The 24446-nt window shown below is 38.6% G+C and overlaps 1 protein-coding gene and 1 pseudogene across 2 annotated transcripts in view; one reads left to right on the top strand and one right to left on the bottom strand.

Annotated features, from left to right (window-relative positions):
* Chchd6 (coiled-coil-helix-coiled-coil-helix domain containing 6) overlaps window positions 1–24446 on the top strand; it is a 229243-nt gene that overhangs the window by 105265 nt on the left and 99532 nt on the right. The gene's annotated exons all lie outside the window — the stretch shown is intronic.
* Window positions 11482–12399, bottom strand: LOC121435357 (annotated as a pseudogene).

The raw sequence follows: 24446 nt of genomic DNA, 5'->3' as shown, positions 1-24446 counted from the left end.
GAGAAGAAGGACTTACTGTGGGGAAGACAACTGACAGGTAAGCAGGCAGACAGACCCACGTTCCTTCTTTGTAGCTTATCTCTGAGCAGACACAGGAGCAGCACAGTGAGGTCAGTTCCAGCAGTAATTTTGTAGTTATGTATGTTCTTGAGCCAGCTTTGTGACTATGGTGATGATGTGAGGGCCACTTAGGAGAGGAGGGCTGCCTATGGCATTTATTATTACAGCATGGGTAGGTGTGGCTTCCCACATCGCACTAGAAACCCAGGGCCTTGTTGTGTTCTATATCCCATGACGACAGTAGAGGCGACTGCTGCTGCTTTGGTTGTGGCTGTTGATCCCTCCTTCTCCTTTTCTTCCTCTTCTTCTTCTCTTTCTCTTCTTTGTTCTTTCTTCTTGCCAGTTTCTTGTTCTTTTATCCATGGCTGACTTAGAACTTACCCTGGATTTCAACTGAAACCTGTGATGATCTTTTTGACACTGCTTCCATTATGAAGATGTGCTACCATGCCTTACAGTTCGGGGTCTTGTTCCTGTTTTCCTGAGTACTGGTCTCCAACTGCTGGCTTTTCTGTATTCCAATGTGATCTATTTCCTTGGTGATCCTCTATTGTCAATGATGTTTTTGAGACAGAGTTGTACAACTGAGGCCAGCCTTGAACTACTGCTTCAGGAACCCAAGTGCTGGTATTACAGGTGTGCACCACCATGTCTGGCTATTTTAACATATTCATTGAAATGTAATTTATATGCCATAAAGCACTCTATTCCATGGATATTAGTGTGTTTACTGGGGTGTACTAACCATTACACATTGAAGCCTAGAGCATTTTATCATCCCTAGAAAAAAAATTCTTTTGACCCTAGAAATGACATCACAATTCCAGTTGCTGGCAAGTAGTTACCCACATCCTGCCTTGTGTTTGCCTGGCGGGAACCCCCATCTGAGCATGGTCACTGTAGCATGTGACCGTTTATATCTGCCCCTGCTTCCTCTCTCATTCTCTATTGCCTTTGAGAATTTTGTGCCATGCACTTTACATATTTTCTATTACTCTTTGATCTATCCCTGGTCCTACCCACCCACCCAACTTTGTATTATTTTTCTTTTCACCCATCAAGTCCAGTTTATGCTGCACATTTAAGGCCTTCCACTGAAGGGTAGTTGATTTACCAATGTCTACACACGTAAAGAACCGACTCTTCATCTTCAAACAGCTATTAGTTGCCAGTAGCTTCTCTATGGGAATGGGACTTCATTCCCACCGTCCCCTCCACCCTCCATTCTGTGACTTGGTCTGGCTTGTTCTTGCACAGGTCTTGTACATATTGTCACAACTGCTGTGAGTTCATGTGTGCAGCTGTTTGCTGTGCACTCTTTCCTTACAGTCATCTACCGCCTCTGGCTTTTACAGTCTTTGTGCTCCCTTCTGTGCCATGATCCCTGCGAACTGGAAGGAAGGAATGTGATATAGATGTTCCATTTGGTGATGAGCCTTCAGCAGTCTCTCAATCTCTGAACCTTGACAAGTATGGGTTCATATTCATTGCCATCTGCTGCAGAAAGGAGCTTCTCTGGTGGGTGCTGAGAGGTGCACTGGTCTAAATCATTCGGAGTCGGTTTAGTACTCTTTCCAATTGACAGAATAATAGTAGTAGACTTTCCTAGAGGACCTATGACCTGTAAGCCATAGATTCTTGGCCTGATAGTGGTGCCTGGGTATGGGTTTCATCTTATAGAGTGGAACTCAAATGCAGTCAGAAAGTGTTTGATGATTCCCGTGATGTTTGTGCCACTATTGCACCAGTGGGTGTGCCTTGCCTGGCCAGTCATTATTGTAGCTCATAGGGTTCACAGGTAGATGGGATTGGTGATTACTTTTCTTCCTGGTAGCATGTAGCATGAAGAGCGCCTTCCAGCATTGTGAAAGGTAGTCAGTGGGTATGAAGTTCCCAGGTCAGTACCCACTTTATTTCTCCATGTTCTATGACTCGAGTGTGTGGTGTCTTCAGCAGAAGATCTTACTGCTGAGTTCTGGAGGCTAACCAATAGCATTGGTATAGTTTGGGGTTCCTGGGACCTCACTGGTCAACAACTCCAAAAGAGGTAATCCATTCCTGGCATGAGACTTTTATTTGTTAACCCATGGCTTGTTTCTTACTGTGTTGTTTTCAAGGTTCATTTGTGTTGCTGTATGTATCATGACTTTCCTTTCTCTGGCCAAATTTTATCTAATTGTATAGAAGTACTGCATTTGAAATCCATTCATTAATTGATAGCATTGGGTGACTGAGTGTAGACACAGGGAAGGGGACTGCCCCTGAGAGCATATTTGTTGTATGCAAACTGTATATTGATGTTTAAAATGCAGGAATGTGTTTCAAAACCTGTGGTAGTTCTACAGATGGGCACGTGGAGAGAGGCAGCCAGAAAGTGAAGGTAAGCACGGTACAGGCTCTGACACCACTTCCCATCTGCCTTCATGCTGGTGCCTTAGTGGAGATAATCTCAGATCAGCTCAAAATTCTATTTGTCTTTGAGATTTGGCTTTTTACATTGAAAGCCAGTTACTCATTGCAGTGGTGGATAGGCATGCCTTTTTTCCTGATTGAATATTTAATAATAACACTTTTATTATCATGAAGACAATTCTTGGCTGACATTTAACTTGAAAGCATTACATTGAATCAGATACTGTGTTGGTGCTTTATATGCATACTCTTAATTAACCTCATTGCAGTCTCATGAGACAGAGGTGCTGTCAGTCTCCTTGGTGCAGAAATTAAGAAACTAAGGCTTAGAAAAACTGACCATGGGCACTCAAGCAGAAGACAGATTCAGATCAAGTTTTTCTGACAGCAAAGCCTGATTTTTGGAATCCTTTGATACATTAGTGAATACCCTGACAGTTGTAAAGAAGGGATTTTAGGGACCGTAATCTAGATGTCTCATTATTTGCTTTATGCTTGTATCCATACCAATCTACCCAGCATCTCCCTCCTGGAGATTGTGAGCAACATACACTTTCAGGCCTATCTCAAAACCTGCTGTCTCAGGAGCTGCCCTTTATCAAAAGTCCCGGTTAACTCAAGTACACGTTAAGTGTTTGAGACATATTGTTGAAATACGTGTTAGGCATGGCATCCAACTTGAGGGTCAGTGATTCTCTTTTGTCCAAACACATCTCAAGATAGGCTGATTGCTTGAAGTCAGTTGCCTAGGAGTCGGGAACCTGTCTTCATACCCCTACATCTGTGCCACCTGCACCAAATTACTTAATCTGAGTCTTATTTTCTTCATATATTCAATAAGAAATTTGTTTACATCTTAATTTTATTCAGTAAATGTATTTAAAGCTGTTGATTTCTCTCTTAGATTCATTTTCTTGGCTGTGCACTTTTCTTTGGGTGGGTGAGGGATATTTTGAGACGGATGTTTCTCTATGTAACAGCCCTACCTGTCCTGGAGCTCACTTTGTAGAACAGGCTGACCTTAAACTCATAGAAATCCACCTGCATCTGCCTCCTGAGTGCTGAGATTAAAGGCACTACGCCTGGATTGTCTGCTGAGTTTTAAATATAACATTTTTATTCCTTTTACAAAATTTCATAATTTTTGTTTGATATAATAATTATGCATATTTATGGAGAACGATGGTAATTTGATTCATGTATATAATGTCTAGTAATTGAAATTTCTTTTTTTAAAAATATTTATTTATTTATTATGTATACAATATTCTGCCTGTGTGTATGCCTGCAGGCCAGAAGAGGGCACCAGACCTCATTACAGATGGTTGTGAGCCACCATGTGGTTGCTGGGAATTGAACTCAGGACCTTTGGAAGAGCAGGCAATGCTCTTAACCACTGAGCCATCTCTCCAGCCCCAGTAATTGAAATTTCTATTATATGCTTTTAGCTCCCAAGATATTTAGTAAGGTCCATTACTAAAACTGCCTTGTAGCCATCCTTTTACTGCATGGGTCAGTTATTTTGTATTTTACCTAAAGGGAGGATGAGTTTTTACAGCTGTCAGATCAACTAAGAAAATGAAGGTGTTCAGCTAGGGGGCTAGAGGTGGGGCTTCCAGAAATGTGCCTATTAATCAAACATTCTAAACCTTTCCTTGTTTATCTTCTTTTACCATAGAAGAAAGTATTTCTCTGAGCCAGTGTCACATGTTTTTCTTGTGTCTTCAAAATGATCACATTTTGGTAAACTGTGCTGGATTTTTTTTTTCAAAGATAGCTTTCATTCTTTTTATTTCACTGTGTATATGAAGAAACAAAGATAGCTTTCCTCTTGAAAGCTTTCCCCATGTTTGAGATGAGCTTTTGCTGTTTGGAGAGGTAGAAAAAGGGAGGGATGAAGAGATTGACCGGTTAACTGAATCTCTATTGTGGATTTCTAGATGGCCTTAATCATTAGATCAGAGCACAGATATTCAAAAGGCAAACATACATATATATACATTTACACAAAATTGTATGCACACGTGTAAATAGCAGTGCACATACAACCCTACTCTTCCAACAATCTAAAGGCTAGCTTACTACTCTGTTCTTCATTCCCACAGTAGGAGCTGAGAAAGGCTTCTTGCCTCCTGACTGCCTCTCCTGCAGATTGACCCAGACAAAGCCTCCATCCTCAATTAACCAGCTCTGCTTTGTCTCCTTGTCTGTCACCTACCCCCTATCTAGATACATTTCGCTAAAGGTACTAGACCTTCCCGGTAAATGTCAGAAAAACCTGCTTCTCACACACAAGAATGTAAAAAATTTATACCTCCATTACAAACCATTTTGTATGCAGAAAATAAATTCTGGGGTTGGGAGAGAAGTACAAGGCTAGTAGTTATGATTTTATTCTATAGACAACACACATTTTCCACCCTCAAAAATGTGATTAACCAAATGACAACATTTGGGAGAAATAATGTGTTCTGGATTTCCTTTTTCTTTCTTTTCTTTTCTTTTTTTAAAAAGTCTTTCTTATACCTAAATCTTCACTTTAGCCTTCTTCCCTCCCTTATTAGCTATCTTTTCCTATTTTTTGTTTATGAAAAATAGATTTTTCCTTATACTATATTTTGATTATAATTTTTCCCCAGATTTTTATTACCTCCCCTCCCAACTAAATGCACACCCTGTCTCTATCTTGTTAGAAAACAAATAGGCATCTGAAAAGTAATAAAATTAATAAGATAAAACACAAACAAACCAACCAGTATAGTATAAAAAAAAACAAGAAAAAGAACCAAAGAAAAAGCACAAGAAACACATACAGACACAGAGACACACATGTTCACACACAGAGAAACCCCAGAAAAACACAAAGCTGGAAATCGTAATGTATATGCAAAGGACCTGTAAATAAATAAATAAGTAAATAAATAAATGGCCTTACAAAGCATTATGAGGCAAAGAACTTCCAAATATGACATTGAGTTCATTTTGTGTTGGCCGATTACTGCTGGGCATGGAGCCTGCCTTTAAGAGTGGTTTGTAGGCCCAGTGAGTTTCCCTTGAAGGAAATGAATTTTTCATTTGTGAGGTTATCAGTCAGAGTTGACTTCTGAATTGATGCAGGCCCTGTACATGCGCCTACAGTCTTTGTGAGTTCATATAGTGTAGGTCCTGCTGAGCTTAGAAGGCCTTGTTTCCTTGGTGTTCTCCACCTCTGCTCTTAACAGTCTTCTTACCTCCTCTCCTGCAGTGTTTCCTGATCCCTGGAGGAGAGGGATTTGATGAAGAATCCCATTTAGGACTGAGTGTTCCAAGGTCTCTCACTCTCTGTTCACAGTCCAGCTGTAGGTTTCTGTGTTTGTTCCTGTCTACTGCAGGAGAAAGCTTCTATGTTGATGACTGAGCAAGTTACTGATCTATGAGTGTAGCAGAATGTTGTTAGGAGTTATTTAATTGCTAATCCCTTAGCAGAATTGTATTTGGTTTTTCCCTAGGTCCCTGATCTTTCTAGTCTCAGGTTCTTTATCACCCATGTAAAGTCAGGGATAGGTTCCATATCATTGGAATAGGCATTAAATCCAATCAGATATTGGTTGGTTACTCTCAAGCTTTGTGCCACCATTACTAGCACATATTGCAGATAGGTCACCATTGTAGATCTAAGGGTTTGTACCAGGATTGGTGGTCACCCTTTTCCTTTGGTAGAGTACAGGGTATCTTTCAGTACCATGAGCACTAGTCAGAAGGGGTGAAAGCTTTAGGTAGGCATCAACTCAACTTCTCTGTGTCCAATAAGTTATATAGTTGCCTTCATAAATGGAGCTTTATCCTTAATTTGTGGAGAGCAACCAATAGCTTTGGCAATAACCTGGGTTGTTTGGGGTTTTCCATGAGACCCATTTGGCCAACAACTCAATTATATGTAAACTATTCTCAGAAATGAAGGCTTCATTTGGTGACAAGAGATGTCCAATTGGGGGATCTTTCTCCACCGTTACTTAGCAATTCCATTTAGATCTCCTTTATTTATGTTTATATTTCAGAAAGCATCTACTGTATTATGTTTCCATACAACCACTCAACAGGTACTGAGTTTTAGCTGCCCTTCCTGTCATTCCCTCCCTCTCCCACACTTCCCTCCACTCCCCAATTTATTCTCCTGTTTCAGTCCTACTCCACCCCATCTGTGGTGGTTTGAAAGAAAATAATCCCCAAAGTGACACAATTAGGCTGTGTGGCCTTGTTGGAGTGGGTGTGGCCTTGTTAGAGGAAGTTTGTCGCTGTGGAGGCATGCTTTGAGATCTCAGGCCACACCAATGTCTCAGTCCATTTTCTGTTGACTTCTAATCAAGCTGTTTCCTACACTATGTCTGTTTCCATGCTGCCATGTCCCACTATGATGATAATGGACTAACTGTCTGAAAATGTAGCCTATCCCAATTAAATGGTTTTCTTTATGAGAGTTGCTGTGGTCATGGTGTCTCTTCACAGAAATAGAAACCCTGATTAAGATACCATCAATCCATATCTGTCCATTCTATTTCCCCTTTGTTCTAATCCCTTACTCTTGGTTATCTGGATTGTAGCCTGCTTACCAAAGACTTAACAACTAACATTGAACACGTACCCTATTTGTCACAGCTGGGCTCATGGTCTCTGTGCTAGAGCAAAGTCCCCAGTTTTTTATATACACTGAAGTAACTTTGCACTTCTGCTCCAGGACCCAGGTCATGGGGTGTTATCTTGTGTTTCCTTTTTAATCTGAGTAGTGCTGACTTGCCAACTCATTGTTGTTTGGGATTTTCCCACACTTTCTTAGATGTTTGGCCTCTAAGTGTCCTTTCTTGTCATGTTCCTGTCTGGTTTCATATCACAATTCCAGTTGCTTCTCAATGGCTAGGAGGATTCCCTCTCTGATGAAGGAACTTGCCTAATCATGGCACCCTTCTCTTAAGAACCTGGGACAGCCGGTCAGTAGGAAATCTTTCAGATGAACTTGACTTTTTTTTTAGAAATCCAGGAAAACGGCTTGTTTTAGATGATCAGGTGCACAGTGTTTATATTTCTGTCCTTATTTTAATCACATTGTGTAATTTGTGAGTGTGTAATTGAGCTTCCTGGTTTCATGCTTTTTAACACATCTAGAGATGTCCATCCTCTGTTCTCAGGCACTCAGATGCTTTCCTGATGCCTCTGCCTCTCAGGAGCTCTGCTCCATGTGTATACTGCACCAAACATGTGTATACTGCACCGAGTATGTGTATACTGCACCGAGCACCTGATGCTGGCAACTGTCCTGCAGTGGGAGGCAGACTGTCAGTCCAGTGTGATCATTCTTACACCTTCCTGACCTTCTTGAGAAATCTACTTGTTTCCAGGGTAGAGTATTCAAGCCTCCAACTGTGGTTGCACAATTAGTGTTGTACATTTGCCTGGCAGCTTTGCTTTTTGTATTTAGCTGATAAGTATGTGTACATTTAGGGTTGTTACTTCTCTGAGAATACTGGTCTACTTTATTGGAAACTGCCTTCCTTATGTCTGGTAACATTTTCAATCCCAGGCTTTCTTGTCTAATCTTAACACAGCCACACTGACTTTCCTCTACTAGAGAGGTGCTCAGTGTACCTTCCTTTAACTTTTTTTTTTTAGAACATTTTTATTTATATCCAGAGCATGTCATTAGGACTATGCTTTTTTCTTTAGGGAGCAGAATAATGTGGCCCCTTAAGATCTTTAGAACCTGTGACTGTATCCCTTATGCAAAAGGGACTCTTCAGATGTGATCAAGCTAAGGACATGATGAGATGCAGAGGTTGTCCTATTGTACAGATGGCCTCAGTGTAACCCAAGGATTCTGTGAAGGAAAGAGGGAAGAAAATCAGAAAAGTTGTAAGGATGGATGAGGTCATGTTCAAGGTACAGTCAAGAGCCAAGAAAAGAGAACAGACCCTAGACCCTACAATCCAGAGAAATCAGAGACAGTAAGGAAAAGATTCTTCCCAGAAGGCTACAGCCATGAGAACAACATAGATTTAGCTGAATAGTGCCCACTGAAACATCTGCTTCTGCACCAGTAGGATACACATCGTTTGTGGCCTTTAGACCACAATGTTAATGTCCTTAATGGGGTCCTATTTATCAACTGGTGTTCTTATTGCTTACACGTACAGGGCCCCTTTCAGGAAAATATTTTCTTGTGCTTAATATCCAGCGTATTTCCTAGTTTCCCATCTATTGGAGTGTTAAGGTCCTTGATCCATTTGGAGCTGACTTTGTACAGGGGGAGAGATAGGATCCAGTTTCATTCTTCAGCGTGCAGTTCTCCAGTTTGAACAGCACCGTTTGTTGACCATGCTGTTTTTTCTCTGATGTGTATTGCCTTTGTCAAAAATCAGATGGCGGGAAGAGTGCAGGCTTTTAAGAATGTTCTTAGTTATATTCTGTTGACTAGCTTGTCTCTTTTTAAGCCATAACATGCTATTTTTATTACTTTATAGTAATAAATAGCAACTTTATAGTACTTCAAATCTGGAATGGTGATATCTCTTGCACTTTTCAAAATATTCTGGATTGTTTGAACTATCTGGGCATTTTTGTGTTTCCATATGAAATGTAAGAACTTTTTCAGTTGCTGTAAAGAATTGGATTGAATTCTGATGGGGAGTGTATTGACTCTGTAGATTGCTTTTAATAGGACAACCGTTTTCACAATAGTAATTCTACCAATCCATGAGCATGGGAAGTTTTTCCATCCTCTGATATTTTCTTCAGTTTTGTTTCAGGGTCTTGTTTTTATTGTACAAGTCTTTCATTGTATTGATTAAATTCATTTCAGGGGTCTTTTGATGCTATTGTGAAAGGTACTGATGCCTTGATTTCTTTCTTAGAATGTCATTGAAAGGCTAATTTTTTAGTGCTAATTTCGTATTATGTTACGTTCTGGGTGTTTTTATCAGCTATATGAGTTTTCTGGTGTCATATATATATATATATATATAATTATATATAAATAAGGATGTTTGGCTCCTTTCTAATTTGTATCTCTGTAGATCTCTTTCATTCACCTATTGCTTTAGCTAAGATTTCAGGTATTCTATTGAAAGGGGAGGGGTGGTGAGTGGACACCCTGTCTTATTCCTGAATTTAATGGAAATGTTTTGAAATTTTCTCAGCTCATCAAGATGTGGTCTGTGGGCTTGCTGTTTATTGCATTTAATAGGTTGAAGTATGTCCTCTATATTCCTAGATTTCTCCAGATATTTTATCATGAATAATACTGGATTTTGTGAAAGACCTTTTTTATAGACGGAAACTGCTCTTTTGTTCCCAGCTGTTCAGGCCAAATAATCACACAGAAACTGTATTAATTACAGCACTGCTTGGCCTATAGCTAAGGCATATTTCTGGCTAACTCTTATATTTTAAATTAACCCATTTCTGTTATTTTGTATTGCCACAAGGCTGTGGCCAACCAGGTAAGGATCTGGCATGTTCTTCTCCTTTGACAGCTACATGGCATCTCTCTGATGCTGCCTACTTTTTCTCTATGTTTCTGTTTGGATTTCCTGCCTGGCTTTACTCTACTAAGCCACTGGCAAGAACAGTTTTATTCATTAGCTAATAAAAGCAACACATAAGCAGAAGGACTTCCCACATCATCTACCCTTTTCTGTCTAATTAAAAAAGGAAGGTTTTAACTTTAACATAGTAAAATTGCATATTCAAGGCAGTTATCAAGCAAGAATTATAGCTACAATATTTAGTCCATTTATATTTAATAAGTTAAGGAAAATACTCTATCATCTATCCTATCTTTGTGAGTCTAAAGTTTTATATCTAATTTATCTTCTATCATAACTAAGGAAAACTGTAACTATTTAGACTTTAACTCCATCAAAGACCCCAGAAGGATATAATATTAACTAAGTAAACAGGAAATGTATTGTAAGCAACTTTCAAAACTCTAGAATTGGCAGAGGCATCTTGCTGCCTGGACAGTCACTCAAAGTTCTTTTTAACATTGGGGCATCCATCTTCAGCCTACAAGCTGATAGTATCTGACAGACTTTTCCATGAAGCAAGAATTTTTTTCTGCGTCCTGCAGAATGTCTGCAGACTCTTTCATGAAGCAGCAACCCTGAAGGTCTGTCTCACCTTCTTTAGGCATTTTTAGCATTCATTTTTCTGTGGTTCCAGTATGTCCAGTTCATACAGAATACCATAAAGCCACCCAAGCAAGAGCAGTTTCTTGCCCAAATGGCTAACAAACTCCATAAGGAGCCTTTCTGATACCCATTTTCCTCTTGATGTAGATTGGTGCTACCAGGAGATGTGTCTCATTGTCAAGAAAAGTCTTAATTTCTTAAAACATTTTAAATGCCATGTTCTGTAGGTCTTTGAAAGGTTTGAAGAGTACCTATCCATCTGAAATATATCTCTGTACATCTAGAAATCCTAACTAATATGACTACAGTTTGACTATTATAGATGACTATCTATTAATCCATAATTTTAAATTATGTATTATATATATTTTTGAATTTTCCATCTGACTTTATTTCCAAATACACTTTCTTTAAAAAAAAAAACAAAAAACACAATACACTTTCTGTGGGAATGACAAATATCAGTATTGGAAATCCAATTATACAAAAAATACTACATCTAGTCTGGGGTAGATATATTTATTTTTGGTAACATACATTAAGTGGCACTAATTACACAGTAACTATAAGGTAACTAACATGACACCACAGAACTGTAATTCTGCCTCAGCTTCGTGGACTTGGGCCTTTCTGGCTGAGCAAATTTTCAAAAAACTGGATGCCTTCCCCAGAGCTCTGCCATGGGGTCTGCGGAGGAAAGCTCTGAGAGCAGTCGGTGACTCAACCAGAGTTCTTGCAGCTGACAGAGGAGAGGCAGGACATGTTAGTTATAAAGTAGTTACAGCCTAATTCACAAAAGTTACCAACTTTTTCTTTTTCTAGAAAGAAGCAAGAAGTTAAGAAATTCTTTGATGTAGCGCCTGGTGTCAGGTAGAGTGCAGAGAGAGCTGTTAGAGCAGTGTCAGAAAGACCCTGGCTGGTCAGACAGGTTGGACATCATTAATAATCATGGTTGGCTTCTAAATACTGGTAGCAAGATGACTTCTGATTTGTAATCTTAGGTAAATTATAGATAAATGAAAAGGCCAGTAATCATACACTAAGATTAATAAACAGCACTTCAAAATTAACCACGTGAGGGCTGTGCTTGCACAAGGCTTCACAAAATGAGGCACCCGGATTTTTTCTTTTCACGTCTGGCTTGCAGAGCAGTTCTCATGGCCATTTCAAAAACCTCTCTCACTCCATCTTTGGTCTTTGCTGAACACTCCATGTACCCAAAAGCGCCAATTCTGTTTGCCATATCTCTGCCTTCTTCAGGTTTTACCGGCTCCTGCTTCATTTTGGCTAACTCCCATCTTGTGTGCTCATCATTCCGAAGATCCTTCTTGTTCCCAACCAGAATGATGGGCACATTGGGACAGAAATGCTTGACTTCTGGAGTCCATTTTTCTGGGATGTTTTCTAAATTATCAGGGCTGTCAATGGGGAAGCACATCAGTATAACATCCGTGTCTGGGTAGGAGAGAGGCCTCAGGTGATCATAATCTTCCTGTCCAGCTGTGTCCCACAAAGCCAACTCTACCTGCTTTCCATCCACTTCAATATCTGCCACATAGTTTACACACATAAACCTCTGAGCACATAAACCTCTGGGAATTGGTCCTTGCTGAAGACTATGAGCAAGCACGTCTTACCACAAGCTCCATCACCAACAATCACCAGTTTCTTTCTGATGGCAGCCATCACTTACAAAGGTACTGAAAACACACAGCTTCTGTGACAGTGGTTGTACAAAGTACCTGGAACTTCTCAGACACAAGGCTCAAGGCGAGGACTCCGAGTCTGGCCTCTTTGCGCTGAGGACACCTGTCCGCGAGTCCATAAGCTCAGAAACTAACTAAGGAGAGAACCGACGGAGTACCGTGGGTGGCGGGCGGGGAGCGCCTATGTATTATATTTTTAATGAGCTATATAAACATAATACCTTAAACAAGAGTATACACACACACACAGTGTAATAAAATTGGCCTTAAATTTGTATCAGTATACCAAGATCCATACCAATGTATTCATCTCTATATATCGTATCTCCCTTTAAATGAAAACAAACATTTATAAACAATCATTTTGGCAATTTGGGTGTAGTTTTCTCAAGACTTCTTTCTGCTGTTTATTGGGAAAAGTATTTTTAGGGTTCACGGAGATCTTTCAGGGATGTTTTCTTCCATCAAACCACATCAGCCTGGAAGGAATCCACAGGTTGTTATATTTTGTGAAAACAAAAGCAGAACCTCTTTTCCAAAGAAACACATCCTTAGACCCAAATTTTGAAGTCAAGATACCTATATATTGATTTAACTTAGCAGCCTGGGGGGAGGGATGTCTCTCTACAGTCAAAAAATTTAAAGAAAGCACAATAATATACTCAATTTAGACTCTCTGTGTATATTCCATCTTTACGTGGCTTATTTTTCTTTACTGCTTTAATCTATGACTGTATTTTTTCTGTCTCTTTAAAGACTTTACTTTTTTCATCTAATGAGATAATCATATTATTTCTATCCTCATGCTTTTTTATGTGGTGAGTTACATTTTTTAAATTTATGAATGTTGACCATCCACTGTATTTCTAGATGAAAGCTGATTTGATCATGCTGAATTATCTTTATGTGTTTGTTTGCATGTATTTTATTGTGAACTTTTGTCTTTATTTTCTTTATTAATATTTTATGTTGTTCAACCTTTACTTAATTTTTATATTAGAGTATCACTGGTTTCATAGAAGTAATTTTGCAATGTGATTTTCTTTTCTGTTTTACAGAATAACTTGAGCAGTATTGGTATATGTTCTCCTATCTCAGTAGAATTCTGCACTAAATCCACCTGGTTCTGGGCTTTCTTTGAGGGTTGGGACTGGATTTTTAATATTGCTTCTATCTCATTAGATGTTATTGAGCTATATAAATTATTTATTTCATCTTGATTTGGCTTTGGTAGGCCATGTATACCTAGAAATTCATCCATTTCTTTTAGATTTTTCAGTTTGATAGAATGTAATTTCCCCTTTTATTAAAGAATTTTTTGATGCATTACTATATTAATCATGTTTTTACCTCCTGCATTTCTTCCAGATCCTCCCTACCCATCCAACTTTGTTTTTCTCTCTCTTTAAACAAGCAAAAAAAAAAATTAAGAAACCTCATACAAGAGAAATAGAAACAATCAAAAGACCAATAGGACAAAAAAAAAATCAAAACATAGTGCCTGGCTGATAAATGGCTGATAATATAAACAGTGAGACACCATTGGGAAAAAAAATGATTTTCCTTTTGCCAGTGGGTATCAGTTGCAGATAACTTCTTAGGGATTGAATCCCATATCCACTTCTCCCTCTCAATGCTAAGACTCCATCTGGTTTGAACATATGCAGGTCATGTGTGTGATGCTGTAAGCTTTTAGGTTCATATGTCCTATGTTTAGGTTCATATGTCGATATGTTGGTTCTATTGTATCTGGAAGACATTTTTCCCTTGGAGTCATCCATATCTTCTGGCTCTTAAAACCTTTTTGCTTCCTCTTCAACATAAATATCTGATCCTTGAGAAGACATCCCATTTAGGTCTCACTCTCCACACATTGTTCAATTGTGGATCTTGTGTTAATTCCCATCTCCTGCAAGAGTAAGTTTCTCTAATATGTGTTGAGCAAATTACTATCTAAGGAAATAGCAATGTGTAACCAGGAGCCCTTTTTTACTATATCCTTTTTGCAAAATAATAGTATTATATTTCCCCCTAGGCCTATAACCTATTTAGTTTCATATTCTTGGCCATGTTAATAATGCCAGGTAGGGTTTCATTTCATGTAGTAAGCCTTAAATTCAGTCAAGAAGTGTTTGTTTACTCCTCTAACATTTGCACCACTATTGTACCAGTGTATTTTACAAGCAGGTCACTATTGTAGGTCTCAGAGTTTGTACTGGCTGATATTGGTGATTATCTTTCTCCTCCAGTAGCATGCAGAGTGCCTTCTAGTACTGTAAACACTAGTCAGTAAGGGTAAAGCTTCTGGTTAGGCACCAGCTCAACTTCTCCATCTTCAGTGACATAAGTAAGCGTTGTATTCAGCAATAGGACTTACAGTCATGTTGTGTAGATTAATCAGGAGTCTTGGCAAACCCTGTGATGTTTGGGGGTTTTCCATGAGACCCTTTTGGCCAACAATTCAACAAGATAACACCTTCCTGGTGCTGTAAATTTTACTTGGTGACATAAGACATTTTATTGAGCATTATCTTCTTTTATTATTTGATAATTCCATTTAGATTCATTTCATATATGTATATATTTTAGGAAGTTTCTACAGTAGGTTTCCACATGGTTTCTCAAGTGACCTGTAATGTTAGTTACCCCTCCCGTATTTCCTCCGTTCCCCTTCTCTCCTATCCCCTTCCCTATTTAGTCCTCCTATTGTAATTTCCCCTTTGTATCTCCATAGCAACATGTTTTATTTTTCCTTCCTTGGGAGATCTTTTCCTCTACCCTAGTCCCTTTCTAAGTATCTAACCTCTGTGGTTAGTCAGATTGTAGCACACTTTCACAGCTAATGTACACATATGAGAGAAAATATACTGTTGTTTGTCTTTTGGAGTCTGGGTTACTTAACTCAGAATGATTATTTTTCTGCCATTTATTTACCTTAGAATTTCATTTTTCTTAACAGCTAAATAATATTCCATTGTGGAAATGTACCATATTTCCATTATCCATTCATCAGTTGATAGACATCTGGGTTGTTTCTACTTCCTGTCTATTGTGAATAGAGCAGCAATGAGCATGAATGAGCAAGAATCTCTGTAGTAGAATGTAGAGTTCTTTGGATATATGCCCAAGTGGTATAGCTGGATTTTGAGGTAGATTGATTCCTAAGTTCCTGGGTAACCACAGCACTGATTTTATGATTTCCATAGTGCTGTACCAGTTTGTTCTCCCATAAGCAGTGAATATGTGTTTTCCTTTTCCCTTATCCTCTCCATCAGCATGTGTGATTATTGATCTTGGCTAGTCAGAGTAGAGAAAGATGAAATCTCAGTAGCTTTAATTTGCATTTCTCTGATGACTAAAACTATTGAACATTTATGTAAATGTTTCTCAGCCTTTGCTGTTCCATCTTTTGAAAATTCTGCTTAGTTTTATACCCCAGTTTATAACTGAGTTATTTGTTGTTATTTTTAATATTTAGTTTTTTAGTTCTTTATATATTCTAGATACTAACTGTATCAGATATATGATTGGTTAAAAAAAAATCTTTTCTATTCTGTAGGCTGCCACTTTACCTGAATGGTGGTGTCCTTCGCCAACAGAAACTTTCCTGTTCCATAATAAATGAAATTTCACTTATTAATTTTTGGTGTTTGGCGCAGACGTTTAAAATTGCAATACCCTCTTGGTGGATTTTTTGTTTACTACATATATAGTTTCCTACCCTATCTTTTCTGTTAAGTTTTGGTTTGAATTTTGCTTTCTCAGGTATGAAAATAGCTACTACACTTGCTTGCTTCTTGGGTCCATTTGGTTGGAATACTTTTCCATCCTTTTACTCTGGAGTGACGTCCATCCTTGATAATGAGGTGTGTTTCTTGGATGCAGCAGAAAGATGAGTCCTGTTTCTGTCTTAGTTTTTGTATTTTTACTGGGGAGATGAGACCATTAATATTGAGTTATTAGTGAGCAGTGTTTAACCGATTCCTATTGTTTTGTTGCTGTGGTTTAGATATTTTCCCCCTTTGTTCTGATTTACTATTCTGGGGTTATTTATTTCTTGTGACCTCTTGGATATGGTTAACCTCTTCAGACTTAAGTTTTCCCTCTAGTATCTTGTGTAGAGCTGGATTAGTAGATAAAAATTGCTCAGATTTGGTTTTTATTATTGGAGTGTTTTTCTTTCCCTGTCAATTGTGATTGATAACTTCACTGGGCATTGTAGTCTCTGCTAGTATCTGTGGTACCAGAGTTAGGAGTACATCCACTTAGGCCCTTCTGGCTTTTAGAGTGTCCATTGAGAAGTCAAGAGTCATTCTAATGGTATTGCCTTTATATGTGACCTGATTTTTTTCCTTATAGCTTTCAATATTCTTTCCTTATTCTGTATATTTAGTGTTTTCATTATTATGTGTTGTGTTTAGTTTTTTTTTCTAGTTCTATGTGGTGTTCCATATACTTCATGTATCTTGATAGGCACCTTTTTTTATTGTTCTTATTGAGCTATGTATTTTCCTCAACTCTCCTCCCTTCCTCCTCCCTCTACTTTTACCCTCTCCCATGATCCCCATGCTTCCAATTTATACAGGAGATCTTGTCTTTTTCTACTTCCCATGTAGATTAGATCCATGTATGTCTCTCTTAGGGTCCTCTTTTTTTGTCTAGGTTCTCTGGGATTGTGAATTGTAGGCTGGCTTTTATTTTTCTTTATATCTAAAAGCCACTTGTGAGTGAGTACATATTATATTTGTCTGTCTGGGTCTGGATTACCTTGCTCAATATGATGTTTTCTAGATCCATCTATTTGCCTGCAGATTTCAAGATGTTATTATTTTTTTCTGCTGTGTAGTACCCCATTTTGTAAATGTACCACATCTTCTGTATTCATTCTCCATTTGAAGGACATTAGGTTGTTTCCAGGTTCTAAACAGTGCTGCTATGAACATAGTTGAGCAAAAGTGGTATTTCTGGGTCTTGAGGAAGGTTGTTTCCTAATTTTCTGAGAAATAAAATAGGCACCTTTCTTAAGATTGGTAGATTTTAAGCCGAGCTCTGGTGGTACACATCTTTAATCCCAGTACTCCAGAGACAGAGGTAGATGAATCTCTATGAGGCCAGCCTGATCTACAAGAGCTAGTTCCAGGACAGGCTCCAAAGCTACAGAGAAACCCTGTCTCAGAAAACAACAACAACAATAGTAAGTTTTCCTTCTATGATTTTATTAAAAATACTTTTTGTGCCTTTTACCTTAAGTTTTTCCTATACCTATTATTCATAGATTTAGTCTTTTCATAGTGCTTCAGGTTTCCTAGATGTTTTGTGCCTGGATATTTTTCTATTTAATGCTTTCTTTGACCTGTCTATTTCTTCTACTCTGTCTTCAGGGCCTGACATTATTTCTTCCAAGTCTTGTAATCTCTTGGTTAGGCTTTCCTCTAAGGTTTTTGTTTGACATTGTACATGTTTCATTTACAGTTTTATTTTAGTTTGGGTTTTTTCTTTGATAATCCTATTTCTACTGTCATGTTTTGAAATGTTTTTATTATTCCATTCAGTTGTTTGTGTTTTCACTGTCTTCATTAAGGCATTTATTCATCTTTAAAGGCCTTGAACATATTCATAATTACTCTTTTGAAGTCCTTGTCTTGTCCTTCAGCTAAATTGTATTTCTCAGAGCCTATTGCAATAAGTTTGCTGACTTATGGTTGAGGCATATTATCTTGGCTGTTCATGATTGTGTTTGGGGCCGAGGATCTAGGCATCTGGAGTTGTGGTATTTGAGGTGTTTCTTGGTGTCAATATCTGGTCTGGTCTGGTGACCATTCCATTCTTTACTTGCTGTTTCCCACTCTGGGTCCTAGGCAAACATAGTGGCTATGGGGTCCCTGATAGAGAGTGCTTCTATGGGTTGGCACAAAGAAATAGAGATAAGCTAGGAGAAAAGGCTGATGGGGCAATGGAAAAGAACTGTGGGAACTAGGGCTCTGCCCAGGAGGTAGAGTGTTCAGGGAATGGAAATAGGGTGGGAAGAGGAGTTCCTTCAGGCAGGTTGCATTAGGACTAAAAGAGCTAGGGATACCCTGTGTCTCCACCCAATGCAGAATATAGAATTTTTAAATATGTCGTTAAGATCCTATTAAATTCCTCAATAGAGTTTTAAAATACATCCTTATGATCTTCTGTAGTTCCTCAATGTCTATTGTAATGTCTCCATTTTTCTAATTTTCTTATTTTGGATTCTCTCTCTTTTGGCTAATTTAGGTTTGTCAATATTGTTAATCTTTCAAACTCTTCATTAATTCTTTGTATTATTTATTTTCTATTTTATTAATTTCAGCCCTGAGCTTAATAACTTAATATTCTTTTCTCTCTCTCTCTTTCTCTCTCTCCTTCTCTCTCTCTCTCTCTCTCTCTCTCTCTCTCAAGTTCTTAGTTTTCTGAGGCCTCCACATGCATCATTAAATTATCAATCTGAGATTTCTCAAAACCTTTTTATGTAGCACTTGGCACTGTAAATCTCCCCATTGGGGCAGTTTCCATTGTATTCCAAGGCTTTAGGATGTTGCATTTTCATTTTCATTCAAGTCTAGGAATTGCAGATTTTCTTCTTTCAGCAGTGTGTTTAGTTTCTGTGAATTTTTGTCCTCCTTACCATTTCTATTGCAGTTGGTATCTTTCTGTATTCCATTATGATCAGATAGAATGCAGAATGTTTCAAATTTTCCTATAAATCGTTTAGATTTGCTTTGCTTCATATTGTGGTTAATTTTGGAGAAAGTTCCATGGACTGCTGTGAAGAATGTGTATTCTTGAGTTAAATGGAAGTTTTGTAGATATATTCTGTCCATTTGGTTTATGATATCATTTAACTCCAACTTTCTCTGTTTGTTTTTTTTCCCAGATTACCTGCCTATTATTGAGTGTGTTATTGACATCACCACTCTCAATCTGATAGGATCAATATGTGGTTTCAAATCTAATTATGTTTGTTGTATGAAATTGGTTGTTTCTGTGTTTGATGCTTATATGTTTAAGGTTTAAATACTCTGTCCTTTAATGACTATGAAGTGATCCTCCCTATCTCTTCTGAGTAGGTTTGATCTGAAGTCTATTTTCTCAGATGTTAGGATAGCCCTGCCTGCTTGTTTCTCTGTTCTGTTTGTTTGGAATACCTTCTTTTATCCGTTTATCATAAAGTGCTGTATATTGGTGGTAAGGTGTGTTTCTTAGAGGCAGCAAAAATATATACCCTATTTTCTGGCCTAATCCATTAGTCTGTGTCTCTTTATTGGGAAATTGAGATTATTAAAATTAAAAGTTATTGAGCAGTGTATATTAGTTACTATCATTTGTTGTTTTGTGGTGTTTTCTTTGTCCTCTTTTTATTAAACATTCTGGATTTATTCATTCCCTGTTCATCCTTGTGCATATTTTACCTGTTCTCCAGAATTACAAATTGTTTCTAGTAGTCTCTGTAGAACTAGCTTAGTGTCAGTACTTTTCTTAAGTCTTTCTTTAGCTTGGAATTTTTTTCCCTTATTTTTTAGTTACAACTAATAGTTCTGCTGAGTATAGTAGTCTAGGTGGCAGGCATATGTTGTCTTTCATGACTTTAATAGGACATAGGTCTGAGCCCTTCTTGCTTCTTAAGTTCCTATAGAACTTACTCTGAAGAACCTGTTTTTAGATGTGATTTGATCTTGTCCCTTGCAGCTTTTTTTGTACTGTACATGTAGTGTTTTGATTATTATGTGTCATGGGAGTTTCTTTTGATAGGCATCTCTTTCCTTAGATTAGGGAAGTTTTCTTCTATAATGTCTTAAACGTTTTTCTGTGCCTTTAACTTGCATGTCTTCTCTTTTGCCTGTATTTATTCATAGGTTTGTTCATTTTTTATTGTCTCAGAAATCCTTCATACTCTGTCATAGTTTTTTATTTCACCTTTATTTATTTATTTTTTGAGTGAACTTGTCTTCAAGGTCCAATATTCTGTATTCCATTTGATCCAGTCTATTGCTGAGGCTTTCCTCTGATTTTTTTAACTTATTCAATTTTTCATTTCTCTTTGGATTGTTTTTTTAATTTTACTTTGGCTATTTTTCAGAGATTCTCTTTATTAAAATATATTTTAATATCGAATTATTTTCATTGTTTCATTAAACTATTTGTTTTCATGGTCTTCATTCTCATATTTATTTGTATCATCTTTGAGTTCATAGATCATATTTATTATTGGTATTTTGAAATCATTATTTTTGTATACCATCTAAATCACTTTTCTCAGGAATATTATTATGGTAGTACTAATTTTTGCAAAGTGTCTATTGTCTTGGTTATTGATCTTGTTCATGTTTTGTGATGGGGGCTCAGTATCCTGAGTTAGGTTGTTGACATTTCCTGATACAGTCATTGTTTCCCCTTGGTTGAGAGGGTGTTTGGATCTCTGTTTGCTGTTGTTCTAATTTGTCAGGTTGTTGACCAGATGAGTGAGACTTAGGGTTCAGTCTTCAGGGAACTTGATGCTCAAATGGAGTATAAAATATAGCATGGGAGAAAACCTATTTGTAAGATTTTGTGATGAATATTTTACTCAGCAATATATAACTTTACCAGCAGACAGATCACCAGAAACATTCTTTTAATAAATGACTGCATGCAACTATTATTATGGTTCTATAAAAATATATTTGACCAATATTCTAAAAAAAAAAAAGAAGCAGTCTTCACTCAACCAGTGCTATGTGGAGCTTCAGGTCACAGGAGCAGGCATTCTGTAGACTTAGAAGGTCCTCACATCCAGTCTCCAGAAGTCTGTGGAAGGTCACTGGGCTGGGTAGAGTTCTGGTGGAGTCTGAGGTCCCTATCTGAAAAGGAGAGATTACAGGAAGGATGAGCAGGTTCTCAGGTGGCAGGAGAGGGAGGAATAAGTGGTGGAAGTCTGGGGTCCCTTCTTAGAAAGGAGGGGCAGCAGGAGGAGCCAACCTCTCTATGTTTGATTTTAATAGAGACGTGTTTCTAGGGTCATGATACTATCCTAGGCTGTCTCTGTTTGGTGTGTCAGTAACCCCTGATTTTATGTCACCTCATCTGCTTGTCAGTGCAAGTGGTGGACTAAGGCTCTCTCTACCAATCCATTCTCAAGAAGCAATGACAACAATTGTAGTAGGAGCTGAGGGTTGCATTCCTGCCGCCCTGCTCCCAGCCGCCTGGCTAGCTTATGCCCCGAAATAACAACACACAAACTATATTCTTTTAAACACTGCTTGGCCCATTAGCTCTAGCCCTTACTGGCTAATTCTCATATCGCGATCAACCCATCTCTAATAATCTGTGTAGCACCAGTCTTACCAGGAAAGATTCAGCATGTCTGACCTGGCGGCTTGCTTCATTGCATCTGCCCCAGAGAGGAGAGCTATTGAGTCTGAGCTCACTTCCTCTTCCTCCCAGCATTCTGTTCTGTTTACTCCACCCACCTATGTTCTAACCTATCAGGGCCAAGCAGTTTCTTTATTAGCCAATGACCTTCCTCCATCAAACAGTGACAGAAAATAGAGTTTACTTTTTCACATTTTTTAAAACAGTCTTTCTATATCGTTCTAGTAGCCTGGAACATACTATGTAGAACAGGCTAGCTTTGAACTCAGATATCTATTGCCTGCCTCTGCCTCCTGAGTGCAAGTGATGGAGTTAAAGGTGCCACCACACCTGGCACTTTCTCACAATTTTGAACATTAACCCAATGCAGGAACATTTGTAGTAAGAGGAGCGGGTTGTGTCCCACCACTGGCTAGCTTAGCTCCGGAAATAACCATGCAGAAATTGTTTTAATTAAACTACTGCCTGGCCCATTATATCTAGCCTCTTCTTGGCTAACTCTCACATATTAGTTTAACCCATCTGCATTAATGTATATTGCCACTTGACTGTGGCTTACCGGCATAAGTCTAACCAGCATCTGTCTCAGACAGGAGAACCATGGCGTCTGCCTGACTCTGCTTTCTTCCTCCAGAAGAATTCTGTTCTGTCTTCCCCACCTACCTGAGTTCCACCCTACCAACTAGGCCAAGGCAGTTTCTTTAATAACCAATGAAAGCAACTCAAATACATAAGGGCCTCCTACACCAAACATTTGTATAAGAAAATAAGAAACTTTCAGTCAGAACAGCAAAGACTTGGCCACTTTCACTGACCCTATTTCATCCTTCCCTCTTCAAAGCTCCTTGGCAATCTCAAAACCAATAGCTCACAGGTAGCATGCAAGCCTGGAGGGGCACTGGAGAGGCAGAAAAAGGCTGGAGCTCTTGTAGGTGCTGTTCCTGCCTACTGTTTTTCTGAAACATCCCATTTAAAAGGTTCATCTTCATCTGACCCAACTGTTTCTCATTGCAAACCTTCTTTTCCCAGGAATTTTGTCTAAAACAACCATAGATATTTGTTGGAAACATGGCTGCCTGCAAAGGTAGTTATTTAAGCAAACAACCTGGTGTCAAGAAATCTAGAAAGAAAAGCAAGAATTTAAAATTCTGCTTCGGGTTCCTGGAAAATTAGACCAAGTGTTTAGTGTGTAAGATCCCAGGGACCCACACCTAGACACTTGGTAATCATGCCAGCAGAAGTTGAAGTCAAATCTCAAAGGAAACAAGAAAGAAGCCACATGTGAGGAGTACTCAGTAAGATTGGCAGTAGATTTGTACTAATACTAATCGGAGCCATTTCCATCACTGTAAAGATTCTTTGTCTCTTCATACACATCTGCCTTTCTCTGCTAGATCCCTCTCATGTCAGCATAGTGTCTTGATTCCGATGTCTGAGCTGTTAGTGATCTGATTCTATTATTTTATCTCTTGGTGGTGGTAGTGCACTTGCTCTCACTTGCCCTCACTCTCTGTCTCATACATATTTTAGGTTTTTATTGAATATTTATTTATTTCTGTCCAGTAAAGGGTTTGTTGTTGTTCTGTATGGCTGTTTGTATAGATGTCTAGGTCTCTTGAAAGTATCAGCTACTTGGTTTGTATTTTATCCAAGTGATCATCTTTTTCCCAAAAGAATGAGATTGATCAATTTAAATTTTATATTTATCTATTGCTAAATATCAGTTTACAAAATTAAGTGGCTTCAGTCAGTGAGTGGTGTTTGCACTGCTGGGTGAGACATCTAGCTCAGTGGCTGCTCCAATTTCCAGGCTTCTCAGTGCTGCTTCAGGTACTTTCTGTGACTGCTATTGCAGCTGAAGGCCTCACTGGAGAGGATGCTTGCATGTTCCCTTCTGGCTGCTGGAAGCAGGCCTCAGCCTCTCTCACTGGCTGCTGATGGTGCTCCCTTCTTCCCTGCCCTCAGTTCATTATCATGTGAGTGTCTCTCTAGGGAAGCTTATAACATGGAAGCTCATGGTGTGAGGAAGCAAGAGGGATGGGAGCAGGGAAGCCAAGCAGACCCCTGGCTTGTGAACACAAATCTCAGAAGTGGCATCACACCATGTTTGTCATAGTCTGGTGATTAGCACTGCCTCCAGGTCCAACCCACACTTAGAGAAGGGGACCACACAAGACCTGAGTGTGGAAATGAAGGAGAGTTTGGGCCTCTTGGAGACTGTCTACCACATATTTCCTATAATGGCTCTTTTTTTCCCTGTGATTTCTCCTTACTGTTGTCTGCCCACCTTCTTCCAACACTTGTCTCTTTCCTTACCTCTATCTTGCTCCATGTCTTCACTCTCACCATGCCCATGGTTGCCCTCTTGTCTGCATCTACTCTTAGTGCTCTCTTCCCTTTGCCTCTGCCCTTCTTTCCAGGCAATCCCTTTGTGGTAGCCATTATACCTGTGCTTGCCAGTCCCCAGCCTCCTCTTCAGGCCTGTTTATCATCCCCGCCTGCTGCCTCTGGCTGGTAACTCTGTACCATTCACACACTGTTCATTTCCCTTTACTGCCCTATGCTTAAGGTTTATTTTACCACATTGCGGTTTTTATTTGAAGACTTGAGTATTAATATGTTTTGGGGTTTGATTATTTTATGCTCATAATTTCCTTTTTATAAATGAAAAATCATTCATTTCTTTGAGGCAACTTAAACATGTATAATAAAATATTTTATCAGTAGGAGATTTTAA

Source organism: Microtus oregoni, unplaced genomic scaffold (genome assembly GCF_018167655.1).
Source record: "Microtus oregoni isolate MIOR12 unplaced genomic scaffold, Mior012 000002F_ref0000024, whole genome shotgun sequence".
Classification (NCBI taxonomy): Eukaryota; Metazoa; Chordata; class Mammalia; order Rodentia; family Cricetidae; genus Microtus; species Microtus oregoni.
The sequence above is the reverse complement of the archived record's forward strand: the minus strand, read 5'-3'. Positions and strand labels throughout refer to the sequence as shown.